Source organism: Salvelinus alpinus, chromosome 31, assembly GCF_045679555.1.
Source record: "Salvelinus alpinus chromosome 31, SLU_Salpinus.1, whole genome shotgun sequence".
Classification (NCBI taxonomy): domain Eukaryota; kingdom Metazoa; phylum Chordata; class Actinopteri; order Salmoniformes; family Salmonidae; genus Salvelinus; species Salvelinus alpinus.
The window spans coordinates 40,073,249-40,085,563 of NC_092116.1; the positions used below are offsets into that span (position 1 = coordinate 40,073,249).

The window sequence follows — 12,315 nt, forward strand, 5'->3', positions numbered from 1 at the left end:
CATCATTTATAACACAACATGTTACATCATTCTTAACAACCACAACATGCTACATCATTCATAACACAACATGCCACATCATTCATAACACAACATGCTACATCATTCATAACACAACATGCTACATCATTCTTAACAAACACAACATGTTACATCATTCATAACAAACACAACATGCTACATCATTCATAACAAACAAAACATGCTACGTCATTCATAACAAACACAATATGCCACATCATTCATAACACAACATGCTACAACATTCATAATATACAGTTGAAGTCGGAAGTTTACAGACACCTGTCACGATCGTCTTGATGTGGAAGAGAGGACCAAGGCGCAGCGTGATACGAATACATCTTCTTTTATTAGACGAAGATGAAACACAAAACTTTTACAAAACTAAACAAAACAACAAACGACCGTGAAGCTACAAACGAAAGTGCAATACAAACACAAACAAGCTACTAACGTTAGACATAGACAATTACCCACGAAATACCCAATGAATATGGCTGCCTAAATATAGCTCTCAATCAGAGACAAATGAACAACAGCTGCCTCTAATTGAGAACCAATCTAGGCAGCCATAGACATACAAACACCTAACAAGACACTGCCCCATTAAACATACAAAACCCCTAGACAAGACAAAACACATACATCCCCCATGTCACACCCTGACCTAACTAAAATAAGAAAGAAAACAAAGATAACTAAGGCCAGGGCGTGACAACACCTGAGCCAAATACATTTAAACTCAGTTTTTCACAATTCCTAACATTTAATCCTAGTAAACGTTCCCTGTCTTAGGTCAGTAAGGATCACCACTTTATTTTAAGAATGTGAAATGTCAGAATAATAGTAGACAGAATGATTGATTTCAGCTTTTTTCTTTCATCACATTCCCAGTGTCAAGTGTCAGTGTGCAGTGGGTAGGACGGAGTCAGGCGCAGGACACAGAACTGAGTAAGAAATGTACTTTACTCGAATAAATCACAAAATAATTCCGCGCAGGGAAAATACTCAAGCTCACAGAAATAGCAAACACTTAACAAAGAACATTCATGCACCAAATCATGTTGGAACCAGAGGGTTAAATAGGGAATAAATAATGATGTAATGGGAACCAGATGTGTACAATAAAGACAAAACAAATGGACAATGAAACATAGATAGGTGGCGGCTAGAAAGCCGGTGACGTCGACCGCCGAACACCGCCCGAACAAGGAGAGGCACCAACTTCGGCGGAAGTCGTGACACCCAGTTTGTCAGAAGTTTACTTACACTCAATTAGTATATGGTAGCATTGCCTTTAAATTGTTTAACTTGGATCAAACATTTCAGGTAGCCTTTCACAAGTTTCCCACAATAGGTTGGGTGAATTTTAGTTCGTTGGTGTCTGTCTGTCTGTCTGTCTGTCTGTCTGTCTGTCTGTCTGTCTGTCTGTCTGTCTGTCTGTCTGTCTGTCTGTCTGTCTGTCTGTCTGTCTGTCTGTCTGTCTGTCTGTCTGTCTGTCTGTCTGTCTGTCTGTCTGTCTGTCATCACTGCTGAGTAGACTGAGTCTGGAATGACCTTCTTACCTGTACTTCTGTCTGTCTTTCTTCACTGCTGAGTAGACAGGGTCTGGCACGACCTTCTGACCTGTTTCTCTGTCTGTCTTCACTGCTGACAAGACAGGGTCTGGAACAACCCTCTCTGAAAGAAACACATAAACAGGTCACAACTATTGTTAAAAACAAGGTAAAAACATATTATTTACTCCAGAAAGATGAAAGATTGTTGGTCTCTCCCTTCTTCCTACCTATCCTTCTGTTGTGTTGTCTCTTATCTGTGTGGTTGATGTCAGCATAGGTCACATCACCTGGACCTGATCCACCTGGAACTAAACACAGGAGAGAGGGAGGATCTTAAAACTTCTTGAGGGCAGGGGGCAGCTTTTTCACTTTCGGGAAAAATAGCATGCCAAAATTCAACTGCTTGCTACTCATCCCCAGAATATAAGATATGCATATCATTAGTAGATTTGGATAGAAAACACTCTGAAGTTTCTAAAACTGTTTGAATCATGTCTGTGAGAATAACAGAACTTATGTAGCAGGCAAAACCCTGAGGACAAACCATTCAGAATTTGTATTTTTTTGATGTCACTGTCTTTTCAATTAGGTTTTTTAGAGACACGGTTGAGGTTATTCCTTTGTGTACTGAAGTAGGGCTATCGTAAATGAGGGTCACATGAAGTACATTTTTGAGAGTCACGTTATGAAAAAAGTTGCGTCAGTTTGGTTTCGTTTTGTATTGAACACAGATCATCCCGTCTTCAAATAGATCGATTATTAACGTTTAAAAATACCTAACGTTGTATGACAAAAGTAGTTCGAAATGTTTTGGTAAATTTACATGTAACTTTTGATATATTTTGTGGTGACTTGGCGAAAGTTGGAAGCTGTGTTTTTCTGGATGAAACGGTCCAAATAAATTGACATTTTGGATCTATATCGACGGAATTAATCGAACAAAAGGACAATATTTGATGTTTATGGGACATATTGGAGTGCCAACAAAATAATTTCGTCAAAGGTAAGGCATAATTTATATTTTATTTCTGCGTTTTGTGTCGCGCTTGCAGTGTTGAAATATGCTACTCTGTTTGTTTACTGATGTGCTATCATCAGATAATAGCATCTTATGCTTTCGCCGAAAAGCTTTTTTGAAATCTGACATGTTGGCTGGATTCACAACGAGTGTAGCTTTAATTTGGTATCTTACATGTGTGATTTAATGAAAGTTAGATTTTTATATCATGTTATTTGAATATGGCTCGCTGTATTTTCCCTGGCTATTGGCCGGTGGGATGTTTGCATCCCACCTGCCCCAGAGAAGTTAACACAGACTGGACCAAATCTACCTGGAACTAAACACAGGAGAGAAAGATGATATTAACACAGACTGGACCAGATCCACCTGGAACTAAACACAGGAGAGAGAGAGGATATTAACACAGACTGGACCAGATCCACCTGGAACTAAACACAGGAGAGAGAGATGATATTAACACAGACTGGACCAGATCCACCTGGAACTAAACACAGGAGAGAGAGAGGATGTTAACACAGACTGGACCAGATACACCTGGAACTAAACACAGGAGAGAGAGGGGATATTAACACAGACTGGACCAGATACACCTGGAACTAAACACAGGAGAGAGAGGGGATATTAACACAGACTGGACCAGATACACCTGGAACTAAACACAGGAGAGAGAGAGGATAATGACACAGACTGGACCAGATCCACCTGGAACTAAACACAGGAGAGAGAGATGATATAAACACAGACTGGACCAGATCCACCTGGAACTAAACACAGGAGAGAGAGGGGATATTAACACAGACTGGACCAGATACACCTGGAACTAAACACAGGAGAGAGAGAGGATATTGACACAGACTGGACCAGATCCACCTGGAACTAAACACAGGAGAGAGAGATGATATTAACACAGACTGGACCAGATCCACCTGGAACTAAACACAGGAGAGAGAGAGGATGTTAACACAGACTGGACCAGATCCACCTGGAACTAAACACAGGAGAGAGAGAGGATATCAACACAGACTGGACCAGATCCACCTGGAACTAAACACAGGAGAGAGAGAGGATATCAACACAGACTGGACCAGATCCACCTGGAACTAAACACAGGAGAGAGAGAGGATATTGACACAGACTGGACCAGATCCACCTGGAACTGAACACAGGAGAGAGAGAGGATATTAACACAGACTGGACCAGATCCACCTGGAACTAAACACAGGAGAGAGAGAGGATATTAACACAGACTGGACCAGATCCACCTGGAACTAAACACAGGAGAGAGAGATGATATTAACACAGACTGGACCAGATCCACCTGGAACTAAACACAGGAGAGAGAGGGGATATTAACACAGACTGGACCAGATACACCTGGAACTAAACACAGGAGAGAGAGAGGATATTGACACAGACTGGACCAGATCCACCTGGAACTAAACACAGGAGAGAGAGATGATATTAACACAGACTGGACCAGATCCACCTGGAACTAAACACAGGAGAGAGAGAGGATGTTAACACAGACTGGACCAGATCCACCTGGAACTAAACACAGGAGAGAGAGATGATATTAACACAGACTGGACCAGATCCACCTGGAACTAAACACAGGAGAGAGAGAGGATATTAACACAGACTGGACCAGATCCACCTGGAACTAAACACAGGAGAGAGAGAGGATATCAACACAGACTGGACCAGATCCACCTGGAACTAAACACAGGAGAGAGAGAGGATATTAACACAGACTGGACCAGATCCACCTGGAACTAAACACAGGAGAGAGAGAGAGGATATTAACACAGACTGGACCAGATCCACCTGGAACTACACACAGGAGAGAGAGAGGATAGTAACCTCTTGACGCTAGTGGTCAGATTATTATTTAATTTTTTAAATAACGGACTATTTCTCAGGTCCAGATCGTAGAATTTGCATATCATTTACAGATTAGGATAGAAAACACTCCAAAGTTTCCAATACTGTGAAAATATTGTCTGTGAGTATAACAAAACTGATTCTGCAGGCGAAAACCTGAGAAAATCTAACCCGGAAGTGATTTTATTTTTTTATCTGTGTTTCCTGGCCCGTATTTCTTCCATTTAAAGGGGTATCAACCAGATTCATTTTCCAATGGCTTCCTCAGGCTGTGACCAGGCTTTAGACATAGTTTCAGGCTTTTATTTTGAAGAATTTTTTTACATTGCTGCTACTCCCTGTGTATTATCTATAGTCACTTCACCCCAGATTACCTCAAGTAGCCTGTAGCCTTTTTAAACTGCTGCTACTCCCTGTTAATTATCTATAGTCACTTCACCCCAGATTACCTCAAGTAGCCTGTAGCCTACTGCTGCTACTCCCTGTTAATTATCCATAGTCACTTCACCCCAGATTACCTCAAGTAGCCTGTAGCCTTTTACACTGCTGCTACTCCCTGTTAATTATCTATAGTCACTTCACCCCAGATTACCTCAAGTAGCCTGTAGCCTTTTACACTGCTGCTACTCCCTGTTAATTATCTATAGTCACTCCACCCCAGATTACCTCAAGTAGCCTGTAGCCTTTTACACTGCTGCTACTCCCTGTTTATTATCTATAGTCACTTCACCCCAGATTACCTCAAGTAGCCTGTAGCCTTTTACACTGCTGCTACTCCCTGTTTATTATCTATAGTCACTTCACCCCAGATTACCTCAAGTAGCCTGTAGCCTTTTACACTGCTGCTACTCCCTGTTTATTATCTATAGTCACTCCACCCCAGATTACCTCAAGTAGCCTGTAGCCTTTTACACTGCTGCTACTCCTTATTAATTATCTATAGTCGCTTAGCCTTGCACACTGACTCGGTTGCCGACTGTATATAACCAGCTTATTGTTATTCTTTTTGTGTTACTTTTTATTATTACTATGTACTTGCTGGTGAATTTAGTCTTAACTCTTCTTGAACTGCACCGTTGGTTAAGGGCTTGAAAGCATTTCACGGAAAGGTAATGAACTGGCTGGTAATACCTGTTGTATGAGGCGCAAGTGACGAATAAAGTTTGATTTGAGATCTAAACACTTAAAAGACCTGCTTTAATCAGTCATAATACATGAGCTGTATGTTGGAGTGTTATACAGTATTACAGTACCTGTGGTGTTATAGTGTTATACAGTATTACAGTACCTGTGGTGTTATAGTGTTATACAGTATTACAGTACCTGTGGTGTTATAGTGTTATACAGTATTACAGTACCTGTGGTGTTATAGTGTTATACAGTACTACAGTACCTGTGGTGTTATAGTGTTATACAGTATTACAGTACCTGTGGTGTTATAGTGTTATACAGTATTACAGTACCTGTGGTGTTATAGTGTTATACAGTATTACAGTACCTGTGGTGTTATAGTGTTATACAGTATTACAGTACCTGTGGTGTTATAGTGTTATACAGTATTACATTACCTGTGGTGTTATAGTGTTATACAGTATTACAGTACCTGTGGTGTAATAGTGTTATACAGTAGTACAGTACCTGTGGTGTTATAGTGTTATACAGTATTACAGTACCTGTGGTGTAATAGTGTTATTCAGTATTACAGTACCTGTGGTGTTATAGTGTTATACAGTATTACAGTACCTGTGGTGTTATAGTGTTATACAGTATTACAGTACCTGTGGTGTTAGAGTGTTATACAGTATTACAGTACCTGTGGTGTTATAGTGTTATACAGTATTACAGTACCTGTGGTGTTATAGTGTTATACAGTATTACAGTACCTGTGGTGTTATAGTGTTATACAGTATTACAGTACCTGTGGTGTTATAGTGTTATACAGTATTACAGTACCTGTGGTGTTATAGTGTTATACAGTATTACAGTACCTGTGGTGTTATAGTGTTATACAGTATTACAGTACCTGTGGTGTTATAGTGTTATACAGTATTACAGTACCTGTGGTGTTATACAGTATTACAGTACCTGTGGTGTTATAGTGTTATTCAGTATTACAGTACCTGTGGTGTTATAGTGTTATACAGTATTACAGTACCTGTGGTGTTATAGTGTTATTCAGTATTACAGTACCTGTGGTGTTATAGTATTATACAGTATTACAGTACCTGTGGTGTTATAGTGTTATACAGTATTACAGTACCTGTGGTGTTATACAGTACTACAGTACCTGTGGTGTTAGAGTGTTATTCAGTATTACAGTACCTGTGGTGTTATAGTGTTATTCAGTATTACAGTACCTGTGGTGTTATAGTGTTATACAGTATTACAGTACCTGTGGTGTTATAGTGTTATACAGTATTACAGTACCTGTGGTGTTATAGTGTTATACAGTACTACAGTACCTGTGGTGTTATAGTGGTATACAGTATTACAGTACCTGTGGTGTTATAGTGGTATACAGTATTACAGTACCTGTGGTGTTATAGTGTTATACAGTATTACAGTACCTGTGGTGTTATAGTGTTATACAGTACTACAGTACCTGTGGTGTTATACAGTATTACAGTACCAGTGGTGTTATAGTGTTATACAGTACTACAGTACCTGTGGTGTTATAGTGTTATACAGTATTACAGTACCTGTGGTGTTATAGTGTTATACAGTACTACAGTACCTGTGGTGTTATAGTGTTATACAGTATTACAGTACCTGTGGTGTTATAGTGTCATACAGTATTACAGTACCTGTGGTGTTATAGTGTTATTCAGTATTACAGTACCTGTGGTGTTATAGTGTTATACAGTATTACAGTACCTGTGGTGTTATAGTGTTATTCAGTATTACAGTACCTGTGGTGTTATAGTGTTATACAGTATTACAGTACCTGTGGTGTTATAGTGTTATACAGTATTACAGTACCTGTGGTGTTATAGTGTTATTCAGTATTACAGTACCTGTGGTGTTATAGTGTTATACAGTATTACAGTACCTGTGGTGTTATAGTGTTATTCAGTATTACAGTACCTGTGGTGTTATAGTGTTATACAGTAGTACAGTACCTGTGGTGTTATAGTGTTATACAGTATTACAGTACCTGTGGTGTTATAGTGGTATACAGTATTACAGTACCTGTGGTGTTATAGTGTTATACAGTATTACAGTACCTGTGGTGTTATAGTGTTGTACAGTATTACAGTACCTGTGGTGTTAGTGTTATACAGTATTACAGTACCTGCGGTGTTATAGTGTTATACAGTATTACAGTACCTGTGGTGTTATAGTGTTATACAGTACTACAGGACCTGTGGTGTTATAGTATTATACAGTATTACAGTACCTGTGGTGTTATAATGTTATACAGTATTACAGTACCTGTGGTGTTATAGTGTTGTACAGTATTACAGTACCTGTGGTGTTATAGTGTTGTACAGTATTACAGTACCTTTGGTGTTATAGTGTTATACAGTATTACAGTACCTGTGGTGTTATAGTGTTATACAGTATTACAGTACCTGTGGTGTTATAGTGTTGTACAGTATTACAGTACCTGTGGTGTTATAGTGTTGTACAGTATTACAGTACCTTTGGTGTTATAGTGTTATACAGTATTACAGTACCTGTGGTGTTATAGTGTTATACAGTATTACAGTACCTGTGGTGTTATAGTGTTGTACAGTATTACAGTACCTGTGGTGTTATAGTGTTGTACAGTATTACAGTACCTGTGGTGTTATAGTGTTATACAGTATCACAGTACCTGTGGTGTTATAGTGTTATACAGTATTACAGTACCTGTGGTGTTATAGTGTTATACAGTATTACAGTACCTGTGGTGTTATAGTGTTATACAGTATTACAGTACCTGTGGTGTTATAGTGTTGTACAGTATTACAGTACCTGTGGTGTTATAGTGTTGTACAGTATTACAGTACCTTTGGTGTTATAGTGTTATACAGTATTACAGTACCTGTGGTGTTATAGTGTTATACAGTATTACAGTACCTGTGGTGTTATAGTGTTATACAGTATTACAGTACCTCTGGTGTTATAGTATTATACAGTATTACAGTACCTGTGGTGTTATAGTGTTATACAGTATTACAGTACCTGTGGTGTTATAGTGTTATACAGTATTACAGTACCTGTGGTGTTATAGTGTTATACAGTATTACAGTACCTGTGGTGTTATAGTGTTATACAGTATTACAGTACCTGTGGTGTTATAGTGTTATACAGTATTACAGTACCTGTGGTGTTATAGTATTATACAGTATTACAGTACCTGTGGTGTTATAGTGTTATACAGTATTACAGTACCTGTGGTGTTATAGTGTTATACAGTATTACAGTACCTGTGGTGTTATAGTGTTATACAGTATTACAGTACCTGTGGTGTTATAGTGTTATACAGTATTACAGTACCTGTGGTGTTATAGTGTTATACAGTATTACAGTACCTGTGGTGTTATAGTGTTATACAGTATTACAGTACCTGTGGTGTTATAGTGTTATACAGTATTACAGTACCTGTGGTGTTATAATGTTATACAGTATTACAGTACCTGTGGTGTTATAGTGTTGTACAGTACTACAGTACCTGTGGTATTATAGTGTTATACAGTATTACAGTACCTGTGTTTTTATAGTGTTATACAGTATTACAGTACCTGTGGTGTTATAGTATTATACAGTACTACAGTACCTGTGGTGTTATACAGTATTACAGTACCTGTGGTGTTATAGTGTTATACAGTATTACAGTATCTGTGGTGTTATAGTGTTATACAGTATTACAGTACCTGTGGTGTTATAGTGTTATACAGTATTACAGTACCTGTGGTGTTATAGTGTTATACAGTATTACAGTACCTGTGGTGTTATAGTGTTATACAGTATTACAGTACCTGTGGTGTTATAGTGTTATACAGTATTACAGTACCTGTGGTATTGGAGTGTTATTCAGTATTACAGTACCTGTGGTGTTATAGTGTTATACAGTATTACAGTACCTGTGGTGTTATAGTGTTATGCAGTATTACAGTACCTGTGGTGTTATAGTGTTATACAGTATTACAGTACCTGTGGTGTTATAGTGTTATAGAGTATTGCAGTACCTGTGGTGTTACAGTGTTATACAGTATTACAGTACCTGTGGTGGTATAGTGTTATACAGTATTACAGTACCTGTGGTGGTATAGTGTTATACAGTATTACAGTACCTGTGGTGTTATAGTGTTATACAGTATTACAGTACCTGTGGTGTTATAGTGTTATACAGTATTACAGTACCTGTGGTGTTGGAGTGTTATACAGTATTACAGTACCTGTGGTGTTATAGTGGTATACAGTATTACAGTACCTGTGGTATTGGAGGTCTTCACTGCAGAGTAGACTGGATCAGCTCCTGGAGACTTCTCTGGAGGAGACGAGACAACGGGTTAAAGACATAAAGACATTGTACTGTGTGTGTGTGTTTGTTGGACGTGTGTGATTTTATGTTTGTTTGTGTGTGGACGTGTTTATCTATAATTGAAGACCAGATGTCCCCACAAGAATTGTAAACAAACACAAATTTGACCAAATAGGGACATTTTGTTGGTTCCCCCAAGGTCAAAAGCTATTTCTATGCGGTTTAGGGTTTTGGTTAGAATTAGTGTTTGGGTTAGGAGCTAGAATTAGTTTTAGGGTTAGGGTTAGGAGCTAGTGTTAGTTTTAGGGTTAGGGTTAGGAGCTAGTGTTAGTTTTAGGGTTAGGGTTAGGAGCTAGTGTTAGTTTTAGGGTTAGGGTTAGGAGCTAGAGTTAGTTTTAGGGTTAGGGTTAGGTTCTTCTTCAGGCTTGGGTCTATTTTTCTCAATTTCCGCCACGTCAGGTGCCCAAAGTAAACTGCCTGTTGCTCAGGCCCTGAAGCCAGGTACCATTGGAAAGAAAACACTCTGAAGTTTGTAGAAAAGTTACAAATATTGTGTGAGACTATAACACAATAGATATGGTAGTAGAAAATCCCCCAGCTCCCAGTATGCAATTCCTATGGCTTCCACTGGGTGTCAGTAGTCTTTGTTCAAGGTTTCAGGCTTGTTTCTTCCAAAACGAGGAAGAAAAATGAGTTTTAGTACAAGGACATAGACTTGGAAATTCGTGTGCGACGAAGAGGACACGCACCTGCTGATATCGTTTTCCTATTGAACTTCTTTCTGTATCAAATATTATAGTTTAATTACATTTTAGGGTATCTAAATATAAACTTATTTTGACTAGTTTTAACAAAGTTTAACGGTAGCTTTTTGGATTCCTTTCTCTGCACGTTGAACGAGTGGGTTACTCAAATCGATGGCGCCAACTAAACTGACTTTTTGGGATATAAAGAAAGATTTTATCTAACAAAACGACACTGCATGTTGTAGCTGGGACCCTTTGGATAACAAATCAGAAGAAGATTTTCAAAAAGTAAGTGAATATTTAATCGCTATTTGTGAATTTATGAAACCTGTGCCGGTGGAAAAATACTTTGATGTGGGGCGCCATCCTCAAACAATCACATGACATGCTTTCGCTGTAAAGCCTACTGTAAATTGGACAGTGCAGTTAGATTAACAAGACTTTAAGCTTTTAACTGATATAAGACACTTGTATGTACCTAAATGTTTAATATCCATAATTTTAATGATTATTTATTTGAATTGCGCGCCCTCCAGTTTCCCGGAAGTTGTCCCGCTAGCGGGGCGCCTAGCCTTATGAAGCTCTAGGGTTAGTTTTACGGTTAGGGTTTTGGGGTTAAGGTTAGGGTTAGGGAAAATACGATTTTGAATGGGACTGAATTTTGTGTCCCCACAAGGTTATTTGTACAAGAGTCTGTGTTTGTATGTGTACCTCTCCTTCTCCTGGGTTCTGGGTCCTGTGTGAATCTAACGTCAGCATACGTAACATCTCTGGGTTCAGCTGCGACATCTTTGTTCCTCTTGCAGTACAGGACCAGTAGAGTGATCAGAGAGATGGAGAGAGCAGCCACCAACCCAGAGACAGACAGAGGGAGGAGGAGAGAGGAGGGAGAGGAGGATGAGGTAGAGCCCCCATCTTGAAAAACAACACAGTAAAAAGTTATAAACTGTGATCTGATTAATATTATTTAATATGACATATTTATTACTTCTATAAGAATATTCCAAAGATAAATTCACAACGCAGAGATGACGAGAGGGTGAGAGGTCAATACAGTAATGATCAAGGGAAATTGTGTTTTTTTGTAATAGGAGATTAATGCAGAGACATGGGAGGAATTTGTCTATATATTCAACCTGAAATAGGATACTTGTTATTTGGCCACTGGCACGGTTTTATTGCAAGGAATTCTAATTGGTCTACCACAGGCTAGGGCTGGGTTATAAACTACATCCCTTTGTTCTTATGAGAGAATCACTGGAGAGCATCACTGAGGACAGGGGAGAATGACCATCTACTTCCAAACATTATTTGTCTTATTGGGGCGGCAGGTAGCCTAGTGGTTAGAGCGTTGGACTAGTAATAGATCAAATCCCTGAGCTGACAAGGTACAAATCTGTCGTTCTGAACAAGGCAGTTAACCCACTGTTCCTAGGCCGTCATTGAAAATAAGAATTTGTTCTTAACTGACTTGCCTAGTTAAATACCGGTAAAAAATATTTGAATAAACCTATTTTTCTCCCTTTGATTTGCTTTGGGGTCTATGTTATTGAAGAATAACATCAACTGCTAACACTTCTAATGACCATGCAGGGATTATAAGAACACTAATTATTA

General features: G+C 38.8%; 2 protein-coding genes and 1 long non-coding RNA gene across 4 annotated transcripts in view; 1 reads left to right on the forward strand and 2 right to left on the reverse strand.

Annotated features, from left to right (window-relative positions):
• Positions 1-12,315, forward strand: part of LOC139561632 (Fc receptor-like protein 5) — a gene marked incomplete in the record, with an annotated part of 1,233,720 nt that overhangs the window by 920,777 nt on the left and 300,628 nt on the right.
• The window catches only part of LOC139561633 (butyrophilin-like protein 2), a 494,010-nt gene that overhangs the window by 412,757 nt on the left and 68,938 nt on the right, over positions 1-12,315 (reverse strand). The gene's annotated exons all lie outside the window — the stretch shown is intronic.
• LOC139561649 (uncharacterized) lies at positions 1,670-9,845 on the reverse strand. The gene is made up of 3 exons (XR_011672177.1): positions 9,832-9,845; positions 1,808-1,888; positions 1,670-1,701 (listed from the first exon to the last, which is right to left on the reverse strand). It is a non-coding gene; the product is annotated as an uncharacterized lncRNA (long non-coding RNA).